This window comes from Habropoda laboriosa, unplaced genomic scaffold, assembly GCF_001263275.1.
Source record: "Habropoda laboriosa isolate 0110345459 unplaced genomic scaffold, ASM126327v1 scaffold137, whole genome shotgun sequence".
Lineage (NCBI taxonomy): Eukaryota > Metazoa > Arthropoda > Insecta > Hymenoptera > Apidae > Habropoda > Habropoda laboriosa.
Window position 1 is genome coordinate 134,330 of NW_017100271.1, and position 21,805 is coordinate 156,134.

The window sequence follows — 21,805 nt, forward strand, 5'->3', positions numbered from 1 at the left end:
AATAGGACGAGTTCTCGCGCTAACTTTTGTTCTCTATTCGTCTACGCGAACATCGTGCCAATCAAACTTTTTTCGGGTAAAAGAGTTGCTGCAAGCAGAGATGCAAGATTCTTCCGCTGATTTTTCGACTGTAGTTCCATTCTCGATGTCTCCATTTCTCGTATGTTTACCGTCGATGACGAATCTTGGAATTGCGTTGAATTGTAACTGTTTAGCCGATTGGATTTATGGAACGGACACCAGGAAAGGTAACTTTATTTTGGAGAATGTTTTTACTAAGATTTTCGTGTTACAATCGTGTTCAAACTAGAAGTCAGGGCCTAGAAATTACGTTTGCATTTCTGTGAACCGTATGGGTTACCAGGCACTGTGCAGAACTGGAAAGATGGCTAGCAGGACGGCACAGAAGCAAGAAAGTTACTTCGCTCGCATCGCCTAACTTTCCCGTCACGCTATAATATTATATAATCCGATTCCTCGGTGTCATCGCGTTGGCCAATAAAGACAATACGTGTGCCCCATTTCTACAATTGTGTTTGAAAAAGTGGGCCTATGGAGATGTAACCAAGTCAGACCCTCATTCCTTAGCAACGAAAAATGAACCAATTCTTTAAGAATATAGCAATTTTAATAAAAATAACTGTTGTGCAAAATTGTTTCTTCCACAACCCGTTTTCATGGAATAAATACGTCCTAGATAGGTTTTTTCAAAAATACATTAAAATTTGATGGAAATTATTTTATTTTATATTTTCGTCTTATTTTCACATCGCACGTTGAATACCGTGTATATATTTAACACGAATTACCTTTTTCATTACCTACGTTATTTACTGCTCGTTTATATATTATTATTTCATATTAATTATATTTTAATGTGAAAAGTATACATCATATATCTCGTATTATATTGTCGTGGAATTTAGTAAGAATAATAATTAGACATTCTGTACATGCTGGAAAGAAATATAAACATTGCAGATGTAATGCGGGGTAAAAAATAGTATTTAACGATGAGAGAAAGATGTTCAGGAAGGGAAAGATTATACTTCGGACCTAACAAAGTTAAAAACGAGACCGACTTTCTGTGAAAGTTTTTTAATAAATGGAAGTGTGTGCATCTTGCTCATGAATATGTAGATAGGTACTCTTGTCGAGATTTCTTGCAGCATGCTTTAATATTTTCCAGCGCGTTTTCGAGTTTTTTACGTTAAATTTGAAAGTTCTTACATTAATGATAACGTTGCCGAAGAGATTATCATCACTATTCTTACAGAACAAAAGTACTTTTTACCGGTATTGTTACGTAAAGAATTCATTTGTAAAGGACATTTTATTTATCTGGACTATTTATCCGGGCTACTTTTGTATCTTTTCTATTTTTTAAGCAATTAAGAATGTAAATCCCGCTTACACACTGTGCGACGGTACGGGTTTGGTGCCCAATTGAGAAATTGATCTCTTTTGGTGGTTCTAATTAAGATTCGATGTTTTCGAGAATTTTATTTGATCAAGACTGAGTTTACAAAGATTGATTCGCGATAGTTTCGTTATTCGAGTTTTGTGTTGTAACGTGTCTTTATTAACTATGATCGTCCATGAGTCGTCAGTCGGTACGTATGGTGGGATGGCTGTCTTTTTCGGTACTGGTCGATGTAGGGTGAGGGTGCGTCGTGGAGAGGATGGTCAGAGAGGTAACGGGACAGGAAGAATTTTGCTAGTTAGGCCTAACAACCTTATTGTCCTTTGGAAAAACCAGAAAAAGTCGTATCGTCATTGTCACAGGTCCGTCCGTTCGGTCTAAAGTAGATCTAATTGTTTTCGTCGTGTCGATGGGTTCGCTCGGGGAGGTTTATTGCGGGCCGATGTGAGTTTGGTATCCCGGTCTGGCGGTCGAACATGACTAACGAAGTTTATGATTATAATCCGCCAGGCCGAGGTTTCCTCACGTGCATGGTGACATAACGAAGAAAGTTTTTACGTAAAACGTTATTCTTTTACCACGTTTAAAATGAATTTATTCCATATGAAAGGAAGGAGAAAGTAAATCGACAAAGTAATGTGTCACACGTACAAAAGTAGATTAAAATAGCTGAAGCAACCCAAAGCGTACTTGAAATTCTTATAATTACACTACGGAGTGAATTCTATAATAACTAAAGAAGTTCTAGTAGAAAATGAATTTAACAGTAACTAAGAAAATTGTAATAAAAGTGACCTTCTTAGCAATACAAAGACTTCGATGCATAATACAAGAGAAAATTGGGTTAACAAAGATTAAGGAAATTAGAGAAAACGTTAGAAACAGCGACGCGCTAGACTTGCAATGATTAGAAGTTCCTCACGCGTATTCACATACCGAATTAACTTGGTGTGAATGAATTAAAATAAGAAGAAAGTCTGTAAATTAGAATTTTATATAATCTACGCGGGTAAAGCTACTTCGACGTACATTTAAAACATTCAGTCATTAATGTGCTCTTTCACCTTCATTCAGGAGGGTTGGAAAAGTCACACCTCTGAAGAGAAACGAAGTGGGGTGGTATTCAAAAATGTCCTGGACAAAATGACAGGACCGTAAATTCGCTGAAATAATTATTAACAAACCGCAGGGAAAGTCTCTATGGTCTAGAATTAACCTTTTTCTACTAAGATAACGAAGTCAACTCGTCATAAGCTTTCTAGGCTGAAGCATGCAATGACGAGCTACACTCGTCCAAAATTTGGATGGAAATATGTCAAAGAAATTAGTGTAATGCTTTTATACATTTGTCTGTATGCGTCTGTTAGCAGTTTATGTTGTATTTTTGTAAAATTGGAGCAAGTAACGCGTAATGTGAACGCACCACGTACGAAGAAGTGGCTATTTTACTATTATGGTAAGCACCATGTGTAGAAGTCATCCATTGATTCAGTGGTAGGCACCTAAAAGTGAAAATGGCAGTATTGAACTGAATGAATATGAATAATTAAATGAAGAAGAATTTGAGCGTTATTCTGTTATATAACGACAGAAAAATTTCACTTATTTGTCTCTAATATACAAGGTCCCCATTTAAATTAGTCCCCCCGAATATCTACGAAATTGTTGATGATACCGAAAATTGTTTCAAATAAAAGTTGAATGGTTTCAACGAGGGGCACATAATTTGATGTAAGTAGTTTTCCTAGTCAACTTTGTTTTTTTTAAATGGAATTATATATTTTTGAATACATTAATCGATGCAGCTCTTCATTCCATTTAAAAAAAAGTACTAAGCTACTTGCAGCAAAAAACCGCAATTTAGGAGATATTTTCATTTAAATAAATATTGCTATTGACTAGTAACCAATTGTTTCAAAACTAAAACTGTACCTTTCTACGTTAATCACTGTCCTATGAGACTAAGAAAAATTAAATTGTATGTTTGAGCACGGTTGCCTGCAAAAAAATTGCAGCACAAAGGGTTAATAGCTATAATTGGTATATAACATCACCAAATACGTTAATTCGTCAGCATTTATTTTTAGTAGACAGCATGCATTTTCTTTCGCATTAAGCTATAACGTGCTTATCTCGAAACTGAGAAGACGCTCGCCCTTTGTTTCTTCATGTTACATATATCGTTTATTTTCCACCGCCTAAAAGCATCGTCTATTAACGTTGCATACCCAATGTGAACAATCTTAAACAAGCGTATTCCGTTCGTACAAACTTACTTTAGATTACGACTTGGGCATAAAAAATTGACGACTGTGTTAAGCGTTCTCATTTTATTCGGGCACCACGGTGACAAAGTGGCCGAAAAACTCCGCTCGTAAACTGGCAGAGGGTTAAACTGCCTGTTAGGGAGAATAATTCAACGCTTTCGCGCAACACTGTCAGTTACATTCCTTTACGACTGGGCCAGCGGAATTTTCAAGCGGACTAGATTTGTTCGAAGGCATAACTTCAGCAATTTTTATTAGAGATTCACTCGTTTCTTCAGTCCGCCGCCCTATTTTCTACGGCCAGCGGTAAGATTTCAGTTTCTTGCAAATTTTCAAGACTGCATAAAATTGCGTTCAGATTGAAATATTCGAGATTGAACAACTGATAAATTTGTTAACCTTTTTGGAGTTTCGTGAGATGTCATTTCAGGTTTACGACAGCTTTGAAATTTCAGATGAATTTGAATTTCGTTAAAAAAATATGGTAATTCAGAATACTACATTCTCAAACTTCTGAAAGTTCACAAATTTTAATTAGACTGATAATTCTAATAATTAGTTTCAAGATGTTGAGTCTGAAATATTTCGAGAGCCTGGAAGAAGTTTAAGGTTCTTATTCTCTTGCATTCGTACTTCTCTTCAATGCTATTCCACTTTCCAAACTAAAGATATATACGATTCAAAATTCACAAATTTCAGAAATTTGTAAATATCTTCAATATTACAAAAAGCAAAAAGAAAAAAGGAAAACAGTAAACACAAGCGTTTCCTAAAGCATTTCAAACTCTCGCAAGTTTCGTTGTTTCAACTGAAAACCTCCTCGATCGTTTTCAGTCCCGTGATGTTTACGCCACGCCAGAAATTCGGCATGCCTCGAATACTTGTTATTTTTTACGAACGAATACACGCGTTTCCGTCTCGAAATGCAGTGCGACTTCTCCACGGACATAAACGTTTCAACCGGTTACGCTCGCTGAATCTCCTGCTTGGATGTTTAACCTCCGGAAAACTGAAGGCTGTTACACACCTTTAAAGGAATCCCTTAGTTCCGAATTCCGTGTGTCCTTTTCGTCCCTTTCGAAGAGTACGAAAGACCATTCGAACCTTTCGATACCGTACGATTTCTTTCTGCAGTTTGTGAGTTTAGTTGGCTTCAATGGGGATTTGTAGAGACGATTGTTTGGTAATTAGTGAAGGTGTTTGCTATTGGAACTAGATTTCATCGAAAAGAACTGCCTCAAAGACCTTTACCTTTCGCCGTGCTGTAATTTTCAGTATTTTTTAGTAGGTTTCACGTAACATTTTGGCTTCTACCTACCACCTTCGATATGTTCGCTCCTAAATCTAAAAGGGCAAACACAAACACGAACGACAGATTCTTGAAAGATTTCTTCCGTAAAACACAATTCTAACACGGTGTTTTGTAACTGCACGTTTAGTAAAGCACGAGAAAATTACAATAATTGTAGAACACGGTAGCACGTCAGTCTACGATATCAAGAACTCTTATATTTCAACGTGGCTTAGTGATTAACTTCATAAAAGCGTCTCATACATCATTGCGCACGAGTGTAAGCGGAATTTATATCCCCGTGAAATTCATGTAAGAATTGCAGTGTCGGGACGTAACAGGATATTTTAGACGAATTTGCGTCTTCCTATCTTAAGTTCAAAATCATTTTCGTTTCAGTTTCATTCAACCATATACCGCGTCCCATTTTAAGATTCGTGAATTATTATTTCAGGGATAATGTCTTAACTATTTTTGAATATTGTACGAAATTATTTAGCAAAGTAATTTGTTAGACATATCCTGTAGCCGAATTTATGGCATCGACTCAAGAGATCACGCGTTGCAGACAACTTACTTTTGTTTGGGATAAACAACAGATGTTTATTGCGTCGCTTGCAAGTAGAGTCGCTAGATCATAACTATAGACCAGGGGTGGGCATAGCGCGGAAATATGGTAAACTAAAACTGATCAATGTCCAAAAGTAATTATTTTATTTCATTTCTTGTTACAAAGTTATTTTTCAGTTTCTCATTGTTTCTTTTGTTATCAAAGATAAATGAATGGCTCTTTCAGATATTCCTTCCTGAAATGTGGCTTCCAAAGGTAGCGTAGCTTGCCACCTCTGCTACAGACCATACGTGTCATAAATCCTGGAGTCTCTAAAGGGATAAAATGGAAAGTGGCTCTGAACATTTGTTTCGCCAGTGGGCCAATTTAGGACGACAAAATCCAGGCCTCGCGGAGATTTCGTTCACCGACCACTTTTTCCAGACGTTGTTGCACTCCACTCTAAACGTAGCTCGCTAAAGACGAGAGGGAAGGAGGTCTCAATCCACCGGGGAAAACTGATTGGTAATTGGGAAAATTCTGGAGCACCAATTAGGGTGTTTTGAACCACAGCCGAAGTCTTCGTCCGGAAGAAACTGGGAGACTTCGGCAGACACTTATTGAACATCGTGTAATACACTTTGAACATCGAAAGATACACGTAGAACAGTCGTACGACACATTTCGAACTTCGCAAAGATACATTAGAACCTTCGGGAGAAACACCGAGTCAAAGTCATTGTAAATAATGAATAAACAGTTATTTCGTGTTTCGCAAAAAACTGGTTCTCGAGCTTTTACCTAGTTGGCGCAACACGTGCAAATTTCACCAAGCCTGAAAGACACAAGTCAACCAGGAGCATTAACATAATTGATAGGACCACGTGTGTATGCTTCGCTGCCTACACAATCGACACAGGACAGTTTTTGAAAAGATCAATGTGCTATGGATTGTATATTTTCTCGTTGGAAGACAGCTCCAACTTTCAGTAGAAATATTGCCCAGCCAGATCATCCTCAATGACAATTCGCAAGCCCACGCGCAATGAAGAAAGGAACCTAGAATTTATGAGTCGCTATTTCCGCACAAGAGACCTTTGTGCGACGTCCTGCAGATCCTGTTTTACAGGATGAACTGCATGACCTGTAGGCGTTACACAATCCGGAAACAACCCCATTTTTGGATTGCATATTTCTAGGTCTCACGTTTCTGTATTTCCTTCCAAGACGTTACTTGGGCTTTTCTTGACTTGGGACTGAAAGTGTTGGAACTTTAGACAGATAGCATTGTGAGCTTTGCACGGAACCTTTTGGGACTTGAAAGAGAACTCTTGCGGACTTCAAAGGGAACTCTGTCGGACTTTATATCTTATACAAACATAGTGTAAATAATTGCTATATCCAATTCCACGAACTCTAGGAATTAACGGTAATTATTTGAAATGTTGCTAGAACATGATGCCGCCAATAAACCAATATAATTCCTATAAACTAGCGTGAATAGCGGCCGATCTTTTCGCATGTTACTAACGATACTTTTTATGCAGCTACATACGTACACGTCTTTGCACGTGTCAATTTTTATCATTTTTAAAACAGAAATCGAAATAATTTGTTTTTCTTTCAAATTTGATCGAAGTGAAGACAAACAGGAATACGTAAAGTAAGACGTTTCCCTGAGAGGACGGCTCATTGGAATTCCTGGAAAAATTTAACTAGACGAGGCTGTAAAGTTAATACGCCGGCATGCTATAGTTAATATTCTAGATTTACGAGAGTACGCAACAAGTCATTTCCCTTGATACTTCTTTTAGGGCTGTTTCTGCTTTTACGTATTGCAGTAGTCATAAACAGTATGGTTATATTTAAACGTCCAGTGAATTAAACCTAACGTAATCCTTATTGTGGCAGTAAATATGAATTTGTTTACTTGCGGAATTCACGCTTTCCTTTTTCCCTCGAGTATGTTCAAATCGACGCTAATTGTAAACAGTTTAAATGATTCGTATCGAAAAGGTTCATTAGCAAGTTTTGCCAAACCTTCTGCCTTTCTTTGATAACTGTTACTTGCAATTTTGTTTCACTTTAAAGCAGTCCCTATGGTTTTCTCATATTCTATAGTTATTGTAAGTCATCCAGTTTTTTCTCCATTTTCTTCAATTATATGTGAAAACTAAATTTGATTACAATACAGCTTTTCTAAATTTTCAAAGTTGACCATCAAACGTGTATTTATCTTGAATACAATTGAGTCACAGTTGAAAAATATTAACGTTAAATTGTAAAATTCGTGTGATATTCATATAGAAAGTGTTACTTTCTCCCAGTAAGAATAAAATGGTAACTTATAAAATTCCAGTCGTAAATTGAAAATTTCGAATTCACTTTCACAAATCACATACGTGTAAGTACACATATATTAATACAGAGTGTAGAACATTCATCTTACCTTGTTCTTTCTTTCTCGAAACAATATATTTTTCATTAATTGCAAAGTAATACCTTTTGTACAAAACTAAATTCTTTCACATACACGTGATACGTTACATTCTCTGAAATTTTATTTTAGATCAAACGATTCGTATCATTCACATGGCGTCGTAACAATACCATAAATGTGGCCACCTCTGAATAAAATTAATTTTAAAAAATAAAGGAGGAATTAGGTTTTCCATTGCGCAAACCGTTTTTAAATCTTCGTGTTCCTCTCCCCCCTTTCCACGGTCAGCGTTTCTCTCATACAAATTGCTCGTTATGTTTGTATACTAATCTCTCTGGCACGCTACGGATTTATTAAACTTTGTAGTTCACCGAGGTTATTCACCGTATTTGTCGCGTGTATGTGTTTGTTTCATTATGCAACGTCGTTTCATATTTTATCAGGATTCAGCCGAGAAAAGGAAGCACTCGAGTCGTTTCTGTCGCGATTCTCCTTCCGATTCGATTTTCTGTCGTTCTATAAGTTATCTATATATACCCTCTTTCTATAACGTGAATTGTTTTAACAGTTGCAGTTTTGTCTTTTTATTTTTTAAATTCGCAGTATTACGGTAAATAGGTTATGTGTTTTCATGGAAGTGTTAATTGAAGATTTTACAATCGCTACAGTCGATCGTGAACGCTTTGTGAACGCAGCACTTTTGTATTTTTATGGATTTTATTATAAATCCACAATACAATGCACGCATAAATAGCGAATATACTGGTAAATCACACTAAGTACGTTCCAAAATAATCGTTTTTATTTTACGGTGAAAAAACATATAAAAATCACTCCTTTATACTTTATCTTTCGTATTCCACAACATTGATTTTTCTTCATAGAGAGTGATTAAATCGGTGATTTCATTTCTTCACTAATTTTTTTTCCTGACTTTTTTTACTCGCACGAGAGTTCTGTCAAAAATACGAAACTGCTTCGTGTTTGCAAAGCAACTGTTTATTCGAGTCGTAACTCTCGGAGAGTTGAGCGATGCTCTCAGACGAAGTGTCCACTCGCGAGCAACTCGCCATAGTTTAATTTTCAAAAGAACAGTGTAACGGTTTGAATTTAAAAGGGGCGCGCCTTTTTACCGTGATCGGCATGCGTCCGCCGAGCGGCGTTGGGAGCGGCGACCGCGCATGCGTCGAGCGAAAATAAATATGGCGTACTGTATTGTATTAAGACCACGTGCGTGTCGTTTGTTCTCGGTTTTCCAATAAAAGTAATATAAAATCGGAAAATTCTTTGCCCGCTAACTCTTTTCTGTGCGCGAACAATATGTGTAAATATTAGAATACATACATATATGCGTGAATAACCTATTTACTGTATCCATTTGAGATTCGTCTGTGCCCGTGTGTTCGTCTGTTCTGCAGTTTGTTACGAAATAAGTGTGAAGTGAGATCTGATTCCGTAAATGGATTTTACGCTGGATTTCTTCTACAGAGCAGTGAAAATTTTCCGTAATTTCTTCCAACACCTTTTTTTCTTTGTTACAATATTCTACATCTCTATATTCCACAACACGGATTTTTCTTCTTAAAGAGTGATTAAATCGGTAATTTCATTTCTCGAGCAATTTTTTTTCATGACATTTTTTACTCCCGCGAGAGTTCTCTCAAGAATACCAAACTACTTCGTCTTTGCAAAGCAACTTTTCCATAGTCGTATGAGTACATATACCTTCCAGGGCAAGTCTCCACACGTTTACTCTCAGGCAGTTGAGCTATGCTCTCCGACAGTCCAGCTCAGGGGTAGTGTCCACTCGCAAGAGATACTCTCGAGAGCAATCGCTCTCTCTCCCGATAGTTTTACTTTCAAAATGGCACGTAGCTTACTGTTTACTTCGATGTAATACAGACAACGACTCTGGCTCGAATGTCTTATGTTTTGTTCGAGTTTTTTATGTTTCACTAGGAAAAAACATCGCGAGTCTCGCGCAATGTTCTCGTATGTGAAGTTAACCAGGCTCAAGCATACATACTTGAGGGTTACTCACACGCCTAGGATTTTTCCCAGAATGCTGCGTGCCAGGGAGAAGAAATCGGGCAAATCGTCACGTACGCAGTTGCTGTCCAGACGCCAACCGAACGAGTCCGTCGACGAACGACGTTTGCACCGTGCGATCATAGTGTTGTAGAAAATTCAGTGCTCGCTCGAACAACGTGTTTTCGATTATACGCGGATTTCCAATCAATTTACGTACTTAGCATATTCGTTCGTGTGAATTAAGTGCCGCTGCATACAAGAAGCTAGTGCACCGAATTGAAGTACACAACGGACCCTACGTATAGCTAATTAAATTAATTACTGCAGCAGTTTCGTTTTATCGTATCCTAAGTTTATTTTTCTTGTAATAAGACGTGTTATAGCTATGAAACAACAAGAAATTAGTTTTTTTACTGTTGTCTCCCCGAGAAATATACAGTAGTGCACACAGAAGCGTCTGCACTTTTGCACACTTAACCGTCCGTCGCTATCCCCACCAATTCTTAGAAATGGGCCTTCGAAGCGTTCGAGCGTACCGAGTGAAACAAAGTAATTCGATATCGACTCGAGAATGTAAACAACTGACTCGTATCCGACGGTATCCCACTCAGACCCATCTCCTCTTTTTTGTTTAGTTAAATTCGCAGAAGCCACCTCCCCACTTGTGGTGCACTACTGTACATATTTTATCCTTTTCTGGAAAAACACTGTCTCTTAGTAAACAACTAAGTCTTTACACACAACCTACTGCGTTTGTTATTATTCTAACGACAATATACGACAATTGACACGCAATGCAGATGATCAGACTTCGGTTTTCCGTAAAACCGCGGGATGGTTCCCAACTACGCGGATTTCCATCTACGCAGACAGTCCGCGTCTCTAAACCTACGCGTAGCTCGACAGAACACTGTATACATATACAGGGTGTCTGTGTTATCTCAATACAGAGAAATATCTCTTAAGGAAGTGATGTTAGGAAAAAAATGTTTTAACTAAAGCTGTTTGGTATGGAGGGCGGCGTTATGTGGTGTAAATATTTTTTTTGTACATGGTATGATGGGGGAGATTTCAAAGTCGGTTTAACTTTTTTAAATGGAATGCTATATTTTTTTATCCATAATATGATAGTGTATGTTAGGACGAGTTCAACTAGTACAATAATGGAGGACATGTGGAGGGGATACCCATAGAAAAAAGTTTTCAATAATTCAAAATTCATAATAACTCTCTCTGTTACTACTATAAACCCCTTAAAATTTGAAGACTCTTCCTTCTTCATCGCCCTGTACACTATCGAATCACTCTCGCAATGAAAACCATAATTCAGTTCCGACGTGATAAAAGTTTCGATCAATCCAGAAACATTACTGAAACAAAAATCAAACGTTAAACCTAACCATAAATGAAACAAACTCCAGTCTTCTGTTAATGTAACGTAACCACAGAACGACCGGCCGCAGCAAATTCCACGCTACAGTCGAGTGGTAAAGGTGCGAACATTTCCCGCCGAAAAAACCAATCCGGAAAATTCACAGGTAAACATAAACAACCCGGACACACAGTGTGGCCGTCCTTTCAGCGGCTTTCGATGCTGGCTGACTCGTACTCGTTCGTATACAACACAATAATCCTATCGTACAGCCACTTCCGGCAGACGGATGTTCCATCAAGGCGCAACTCGGTTCCCGCGATCTTCACAAAGGGAATTAATACCGGCGTCAGACGCGAATGAGACTCGCAGCGAGATTTGACGCCTATACAGCCAGCTTTTGCGTTTCCCTTCGCGCGTTTGCCGCAAAATTATACGTATACACGCGCAGCGAACCGAGCCACGACGTTTCTACAGCTGCCACCAATTAACACCGCAGAACAGCGTGGCCCGTACTTTGCATTCGTATGCATGGAAGGCAAATCGTCGGTGGGTGTAGTACGTGCCCCACGCAGCCCCAAATCGAGAATTCACTTAATTCCTACGACTTCACTTTTCTCGATACCGGATCGCCTTATTGGCCTCGCGAAACGTTCAATGGCCAAGTGAGCGGCGGCGGACTTGAATAAACGAAAGTGGGTTTCGGTGATGATAAAAGTATGGATCATTGTCAGATTGATCCTTCGTTCGATTTTCCAGTGGATTGGAATGGTGTGATGATTGCTTCGGTATTAATCGAGGAAACGAAGTTTCTCGAGAATTTCGCTAACTCTTCGGCACGTGGTAGTATATTTTTTTTTTGAACCATTCAGGTAACTTGGTTCTTGGTGCACAGATTGAAGCAATTGTTAACCCTTTCGTTACTGTTGAAAATTTTCTCGTACTGTGCTCTTGGCTCACTTCCATTTTAATATAATTCTTAATTTCACCCTTTACGCACATTCGCTTTAATTTGATAAGACAAATTTTTAAACGGTTCGTACAAAAGATTTTGTGGCCGTGGTTGAGCATCTGCTGCCTGCTACGCGCGTTGCGTACTAAAATCTGACACGGCGAAATGGTTTATAGGAGTTGAGCGTGGTGCTGTCAAGTGTCAGTCAAGCCTTTCGAATTCATAATTACAGTTTAAAATTCTTCGCAGCCCAATTTGAACTTGTAATTTCTCCACCAACGAAGAAACGAAGGGGAAGGTCACGGTACTCTGCAATACCAAGAGAGAAATCTCGCGAATCTCTGAAATATCGAAGAAAATGAATTTATATCGTAAATTACCAAATCTTGATAATATTTTCGCGTTCAGTTCAAACATCAAGATACTCTTTGAGCATAGTGTGCTCTTATTGCCTCGCTGTGTCGCGTACTTCTTCGAAATATTTTGAAACTTCCCAAAGGTTATTTCTGAAAACAGTCTCCTGAAAGTGATTTTCTCAGCTCGAAGTGAATGAAAATAACGGAATAGCGTCGCGACAAACCGACACATCGAGAGGAATTCCCCTTTGCGTTGAAGAATTTTTCTTCCGATTGCAAACTAGAATAAGATACAACGCACTATCTGTGGAATTGGTTTAATAATAAGATGTGAGTGATGGCGTGAATGAATTGAATATATCGTATGGTCTGGAGATTTGGTGAACGAGCGGATCATACATGGTAACTGGGGGTAAAAACATAAGAAGCGCGTTGTTATTGATATCTGAGAGTACGTGAGAATTTATTGCGAGATATATTTAGAGAGGGACAATCAAATTATCATTATTTCTTTTACGTGTGTATATAGTTACTGTTGTTATAAAATATATTCCTATTTAACTTGTTAACAAGTGTTATACAACCACACTATCGCTGTTTTTAATTTGCAAATACATTAAAAACTGCAGTTATTGTTCGCAACGCGGATAACAAACGTGTTTTTCTTGGAAATCTTAATACGAGTATGTGATTCACAATTCTGAAGGTCTAAAAGTCTAAGTCTTAATTTTCAATATGTTTATTCCTTCGCGCCTCGTCTGACTAAGATTGATCCACCCTGGATGAGTTCACCTCCTTCGACCGTTAGTCTTTTTCTTTATCACGTGCCACGGCCAGGATCAAACGCGCTTCTCCACAAGATTCTTTTCGTCAGCGTAACCGAAAGTCTCGCTGTAGACGCTTTCGGCCAAGTCCTGCCCGAGTAACGGTGTTGCTTTGTCCGCTAAGCCGAGCGACTCGCAACAAGACACCTTTGGCGAAGCCGAAAGTCTTATACAGCACTCTTACTCTATTTACAACACTCCTGCTCTATCTGGCACTCTGACTCTATCTACAACACTCTTGCTCTATCTGCCGTACTGGCTCTATATGCAACACTGACTCTATTTGCAAGGAAAACCTCTTCCTTCGCCTTCTTCCTCTGCCGCTATAGACGCGCGGTGTTTCAAGAGTTTTCCATGAAAGATAGTCAATGCACTGGTGGGATTCGTGCATCCTCGAGGGTTTTCGCGATGGGTCTGTGTCCCTGTCGAACTTAAACTTTTTCGTCTACAACCTTTTGACCTACGCCTCTTAAAAATATGTACGAAACGGCGAACATTTCTACGATACTCCTCGTACAATAGTGTAACCATAATTCAAACAAACTCAGCAGTGTATTAACATTCGGTTCATCTAACAGAATGGCTACAGCGATGCCCAAAGTAGCACATGCACCCCGTTACAGAGCGTAACGAGCAGATCCATTAATAAATGTCGGTTTGTTCACAAATTACCTTACGCACAAGTGGAACGAATTACGTGTCACGAGGTGGTAAGGTAACCGTGCAGAAAAATTACGGCCTATTTCGTGCACGGAGAATAGTGTATTTTTTTTTCCTCACCACGAAACGAGAGGAATCCTCCTCTGACCTTTTCCTCTGACCCGCGAAAATTTACAGTTCTCTCGGAGGGTCGAGACGGCTCATTGCTCGTAAAGTATTATGTGCTAATCCGGAAAGCTCGGAGGCCTCCTCTTTCCCCAGCGTTTTGTTGTTTAATCACGCTCCGTCCGAGCGGCAGGCGACTCGATTAAACTTATGAAAAAGTTCACGATCCCCTGGAACAGCCTCTGACAGCAGCTATCTATGGGCCATCTCGTAAGATGGAGAATTTTCCATTGATCTTATGCGAGCCGGATAACGTCCGCCAGGATCTCGAACATTTCTTTCATTTTCTTCTGTTTGCTCGAGCTATTGATCTTCGAAAGTCTGTACTAACCTCGTTTGGGATTTGTGATGTCCTTTTATTGTGTGATTCACTTTTTGGCAGGTTTTTTTTTGCTTTTGCCCCTATTGTTGAGTAGTAAAGTCATTACTTTAAGGTGTTGGATTTCTGGAAGGATATTAGGATGTGTTGTTCGCTGGAAAAATATGTACTCATTCTTTTAATTGCTTTAGTGAGTTTCGTTTCATTCGAATAGACCCGTTTTATTTTTCTTTCTTCTGATAAACTGTTTTTGTTTTTCGATATTTATAGTATGAAGCGGAGGTTCTGCACGGTTAATTTCGAGCCGTTTAACGAACCGAAAAATGCACTAACCGCCGATTTTAAATGCAGACCTTTGTTGAAAGAAATAATTTCCCCCTCTTTTTCTGTAATTATAGATACTTGAAATTACATGAGGAATGTTTTAACTTTAGAAATAAGTTCGATCAATAGGTAGATCCATAAATCAGTCCTTTTAGAGTAACCATTTAATCAAGCTAATTTGATTACAGTATATTTTATTGTAATATTCTCATACCCTATAATGTTTCACTTGACACCTAATTTTCACATGCTACACATATTCGAAAGCAGCGAACATATACGTTAATTCAATTATTCTGGAATATTGAAAGATCAAACAATGAAGATCTAGCATTGATTTTTCTTCAAACTTCGATCTGATATAAAAAGATTTTATTTTGCAAGTTCCTGACCATAGTCAGTCCAAATATTAAATTAACGAAGTCGAAGAAAATATTTTCCAATGCACATAAACGTGCAAAAGTCGAAATATCCGCGAACATAAAATATATCTCTATATTTCAACCACTTTCATAATCACCAGCGCAATAATTAGACTGTTTTCGAGGAAAATTGGCGGTTCGAACGGAACTCTCCCAATTCCTCTCCTCGATAGCTGAAATCCTGATCAGAATTCATTCCGCTGTTTACACTTCGTGAGCGATTGAATTCATAAATACAGCTTCATTGCGGTTAAGTGGCACACACTTTCATTTACTTCCCTAGAATCCACTCGAATCTAAATCGACCAAGCGGTCTTCCCCTCGTCTGCTCGTTCCGCAAACACTGAAAGGGGCAAAAGTGGAATAGATAAAGAGGGAGGTCTTGGAAGACGTCTCGAAAAGTGGATGGAAAGGGTGATGGTTCTAAGTGGCGAAAGGTTTCGTGGCGAACGCAAGGATGCTTTCGATTAAACGGATAATTAGGCTCGAGAGATGGATGGATATAATTCCCCCGAAGACGGGGCCAATTTTCTTGACGCGAGTGTCGCCACGAAGGTGGCAGTCGTGACTAAGCTTGGCGATGGGAACTGTTTTATTGCGGTCATAGGTAACGAATGGAAATAACGAGCGGTGATTTATTTATAATTGATGAACGCTATTTCATTTCACGCTGGTATTCAGCTAATGGCTTTGAGTTTCTTTCATTCTCTCTTTGCTTTAAGATCTTCTGTGGCTACATACGTTTGCCTTATAAGGGAAGTTTAGTCACCCGATAATTCAAGAAAATTTGAAACTTTGTGGTAATGTAATTCAGTTGACGCTGATAACAAAATCATCCCTGATTTCGGCAATGAAACGGTTCTAGAGGTGAAAACATCCCCTCGAAAAAATTGTGAGTTTTTGTACTATTGTGAATATTTACAAAATTATACAAAATGTAGGAAGAAAGTTAAATTCAAAGTTGCGTGGTTTGTCATGTCCTACATTTCTTTTCAAAAATTAAGGGTGAATTTTGCAAAGAACATTTTTCGAAAATTCTTCTTAACTCTAGTAAACTTAACTTTTGTAATTTCAATTTAACTTTTTTCCCGTATTTTCGTGTTTTCACCCCTAGGACCGTTTCATTGCTAAAATAATGAATTGTTTTGTTACTAGCGCCAGTTGAACTATAATACATTTTTACAGAGTTTCATTCTTTTTTTTATTATCGAAAAGATGGTAAAATACTGTACACGATTTGTATTTGGTAAGCTTCACGTATAAATGGAAATTGTAATTAGTGTTAAAATTCAATTTTATCACAAATACAATACGTTTTTTGTTGACAATGATCTGCACCACTAGTGTGATTGGTCATTGTAAGACAAGAGGTCAATGAAGTGGATAATCTTGTTTAGTTCGTGTGTTTTTTCGTCTCTGTATTTAAATTATTATATTTTAATTTCGTTTCCTTAAAATGATTAATTAATATCTTCCATCACCCGTTCTAATTTCGTTTGCATATTCAAAAGTATTTGATGATCGATTCAATAAAGAAATTGTTTGAATATGATTGCGGAAAAATGAATACTTAAGTAATATAAACAGAATATGTTACCTGTATGCTTTCTACTATTAATAACGAATATGATAATTGAATAATAATTTATTTGTAATTACTTTATATTGTTTTAGTGTTGAATTATAATTAGGTAATTGTGTTTATAACATATTGATTGATGACAATAGCCATTAATTAATTAACAATTGAATATTGACTATCAATTGCTTTATGACCGACAGGTACCATTTCTTTTCAATATATGTGACTTAATTATATGTAAACAAATTTAATTGTTTAAATAATTATTTACCAAAATATTTTCAAACTGAGAAATATTCCTTTAAAAGACAAATGTTTCTCAAACCAAGCAAATTTCACGAAGAATATTTAAAATCTTGTTGATCTAAAAATGCTCCAAACATTTTCTCAAACAAATTTGTATCTTTGAATTATGATAAAGTTGAAATATAGAAATTTCATAGGAATTTTCCTTTTTGTCTGACAAAATTACAATTTCGTTTAAAAGAATACATTCGATTACATACTCCGAAGGGAAGCCAATTTTAATAAGATTTATCTTCAAGGTTCATTCACTTCAAAAATATTTCACTATTTTCTTTATTATTATTTCTTCTTCTAACAAATTTTACGAATACAACGCAAATAGCGAATAATTTTCTGCTGATATTCCATTCCAATTCTGATCTAGAACCGTTCAAAGAAAACTCAACTCTGACGATTTGATGCTCCCGTTCGTTTTACTTCGTTCCTGTGTGATTATTTCACAGGACAAATACTTCTTTTTCCTTTTCCTATGGGGAGAGTAGGTACACTTGTTCCACAGTTGCAGATAAACGGTGATAGAAAAATTTTTCGAACGTCCAGCACCACCAAGAGAACGTGACTCTCGGTTAATGGAATTTAACGGAACGTTAGTACTCCTCGATCCGGGTTAATGCAATTATCTAATTAAAGGAGGATTTCGGTAAACGGGAATTCCAACTGGTGAACTTCTTGTAACTTTGAACAACAACAATTCCCTCGTTTAATTATTACTTGGCACGCAACGCTAAAAGAACAGTTACCCGCGAGAACTTTTTAGTTCGCTCTTATTTGGTATTTTATTGCGACAAACATTTGAAAGAGAATTAGGAAAAGCGATGTTTAAATAAAATATCAGTTTCATTGTGCTTTTCAGCGTGTTAAAAATGTAAAATTATCCACGATTTATGTTGCACTAAGAATACTGAACGGTGGATGTTGAACTTGCGAAATAAAATCCTTTTATCTGGAACAAAAGTTTTAAGAAGAGGAATTGGAAGAGTTTCCCTCGAAAGCAGTCTAATTATTGTACTGGTGATTATGAAAGTGGTTGAAATATAGAGATATATTTTTTGTTCGCGGATATTTCGATTTTTGCACGTTTATGTGCATTGGAAAATATTTTCTTCGACTTCGTTAATTTAATATTTGGACTGACTATGGTCAGGAACTTGCAAAATAAAATCTTTTTATATCAGATCGAAGTTTGAAGAAAAATCAATGCTAGATCTTCATTGTTTGATCTTTCAATATTCCAGAATAATTGAATTAACGTATATGTTCGTTGCTTTCGAATATATGTAGCATGTGAAAATTAGGTGTCAAGTGAAACATTATAGGACATGAGAATATTACAATAAAATATACTGTAATCAAATTAGCTTGATTAAATGGTTACTCTAAAAGGACTGATTTATGGATCTACCTATTGATCGAACTTATTTCTAAAGTTAAAACATTCCTCATGTAATTTCAAGTATCTATAATTACAGAAAAAGAGGGGGAAATTATTTCTTTCAACAAAGCTCTGCATTTAAAATCGACGGTTAGTGCATTTTTCGGTTCGTTAAACGGCTCGAAATTAACCGTGCAGAACCTCCGTTTCATACTATAAATATCGAAAAACAAAAACAAGTATCAGCAGAAACAAAAATAAAACGGGTCTATTCGAATGAAACGAAACTCACTAAAGCAATTAAAAGAATGAGTACACATTTTTTCAGCGAATAACACATCCTTGTATCCTTCCAGAAGTCCAACACCTTAAGCATTACTTTACTACTCAACAGTAGGGACAAAAGCAGAAACAAAAATAAAACGCGTCTATTCGAATGAAACGAAACTCACTAAAGCAATTAAAAGAATGAGTACACATTTCCCAGCGCACAACACATCCTTGTATCCTTCCAGAAGTCCAACACCTTAAGCATTACTTTACTACTCAACAGTAGGGACAAAAGCAAAAAAAAATCTGCCAAAATCAGAATCACATCTTAAAAAGACATAAGAAACTCCAGCGAGGTTAATATAGTCTTTCGAAGATCAATAGCTCGTACATGTAAACGAAGATCAATTTTACATGCCAGAAATTTCAAATAGTGGCTCCGTTATGCGTTACATATTTTATTGATATTCCGTAGAGTATATAGAATAGGATTATGTACTGCAACCGTAGTAATAACCGTTGTAGACTGCGTGACGTCTCCAGTTGGTATTTAGCATTAGAGTATTTCGTACTCAATGGGTTAATCCGTCCAACTTGATAGTGTTCTATCTTCTGAATACTGCAGATTGATGTAGAGTGGCCGATGTAATTGAAAGCAGTTCAGTGTCTCGAAATCTGCAAGATTAATTGCAAATGAAATGTAATGTTTCTAACAGCTGATACGGACGGGTTCTTAACTCTACAGGTTCGTGTTATTGTTATTTATTCACAATACAATTTTTATTATAATAGCAACGAAATGTTCAGAGTATCTTGTTCAGAATGCCTCGAGTGTTCAAAGTATGTGTCAAGTGTGTCTCACTTGTCCCGGTCCTTTTACTCACGTTCGTCCGTCAAGAGGAGCGTCTTAAGGAACATGGAAAAAAGGTGGGAAATTAGTCCTGTCCAATGGGAAGGATAGGAAAATTCTGGAGTACCTGAGTCCTGGCGTTGACGCCCTATCAGGTCGTCGGTACGTCAAGCGCGAGTAACTGCGCATCAGCGTCTATATGTTTGTCGAAGACAAACCCGGAAAGTACGTTACATCCTGGTGGTCTATTGTAGTATATGTGTCCGCTCGTCCTTTGTCAGAAGAATAAGCTTGCGATACGTCAATTGTTATTGAGTAGGAGAGGCCAAACGCTTGAAGACCAATTAAGCGTTAGGCGTTTCTCCTGATCGTAAGGTTAAATAGATGCTAGGCAAATGAAATATTCGATCCTCAAAAATAGCAAATTAGTCGACCGTATCATAAACTTAGGGTAATCTGTTGTCCTAACATGGGTAGATACCAAATATTAAATTTTGTCCGATTATCAATTTTTATATACAATAGTCAAGAATAAGGAATTTGCTATAATACAGGTGTATTGGACATGCAATTGTTTGGACATTATTATGTATGTAATGTGACGAATCATCGGGATATATGTGTAATTTTTTTAGATAAGTGTAAAGTTGAGAAACTGCGGTGACAACTGCTGAAAATATAAATTCAGCATGCGGAGAAGATTGTGTAAATGTTAGAACACCCTGATTGGTGATTTTCCGGTGTTTGAACCACAAATCAGTTTTCTCTCTTCAGAAAGCGTTTTGCTTATCTTATCTAATTTCATTCTTTATATCATTCAATTTTATTACTGTTAGATACAATGAAAAGTCAATATTTCGTCCTTGGTCGGTCATCAATTTTCTAATTATACTCTGTTCAAAATAAGAGTAACCTCGCTTCGCGCATGGGACCTGCCTAAGGCAGGGCTAGAACCACTAGAACGTCCAAATCCTTACTTAACCACCTACGTTTTTCTCCGTCTTACCTTCTGCTACGCTCTCTGTCTATGCGCAGAACGGACGAAAATCGGTCCGAGAGTGAGGTTACTCTTATTTTGAACGACGTATAGCTGTACTGGCGCCAAGTATTCTGCTGCGGCTCGCAAAAGTTTACAATGGGCACTTGAAAACATAGGCCCAAACATTCCCTGTGCGTGAAAAATGTCACTGGTCCCCCACGTTGCACAAGATTCCTCTTCTTGAAGATCAAGGAAGCCTGTGGTGGCATCCAATCAAAGTTTGAATTTAAAGAAACCAAAGATAGCTCTACCCACACAGAACGAGAAAGAGGCCTCCGTTTCGAGCTCAAATACATAAATTCTCGCTAGATTGTCAATTAACAACAACGAACACAGTCTCTCCAGGACGTGTAGAACTTGTAACCAAGCATCAAAATACCTATGGACCAAGTATCCCAAGTGACCAACATTGTAAAATATATTGCTTCATTAGAATTCTCTTACGCCATTAATTTGCCGTCGGAGACGTAGTAATATACGCACTATAGTATTTACTACGCACGTGCGTTTCGCCTAAACAATCTTTGAGCGCACTGATGAAACAGTGAAAATTGCAGCTGATTGTCGCCACAGAGTTATTCGACACTTCATACATTGCAAGAATAAGTGTCTTCTTATACAGGGTGTCTTATTTATATCGACCCACTCGAATATCTTCGAAACAGTTGACGATACTAAAAAATGTGTCAGACAAAAATTAAATGGTTTCAGGAGGTACATTATCTGGTGTAAGTAGATTTTTTTTATATGGATGCTTAGAGGACATATGGAGGTCAACTTTGTTCTTTTTAAATGGAATTATGTATTTTTTAATACACCAATCGATATACCTCGTTATTCCCTGTACAAAAGTATCAAACTACTTATGGCAAAAAATTATTAGTTTACAAGATATTTTAATTTTTAATTTGTTAGGCCATTTTTATACCCATCGACACAATTATTGTTCTTTTCTGTTCTGAAAGAACAAAAGGCTTTTTTCCTGTTCGA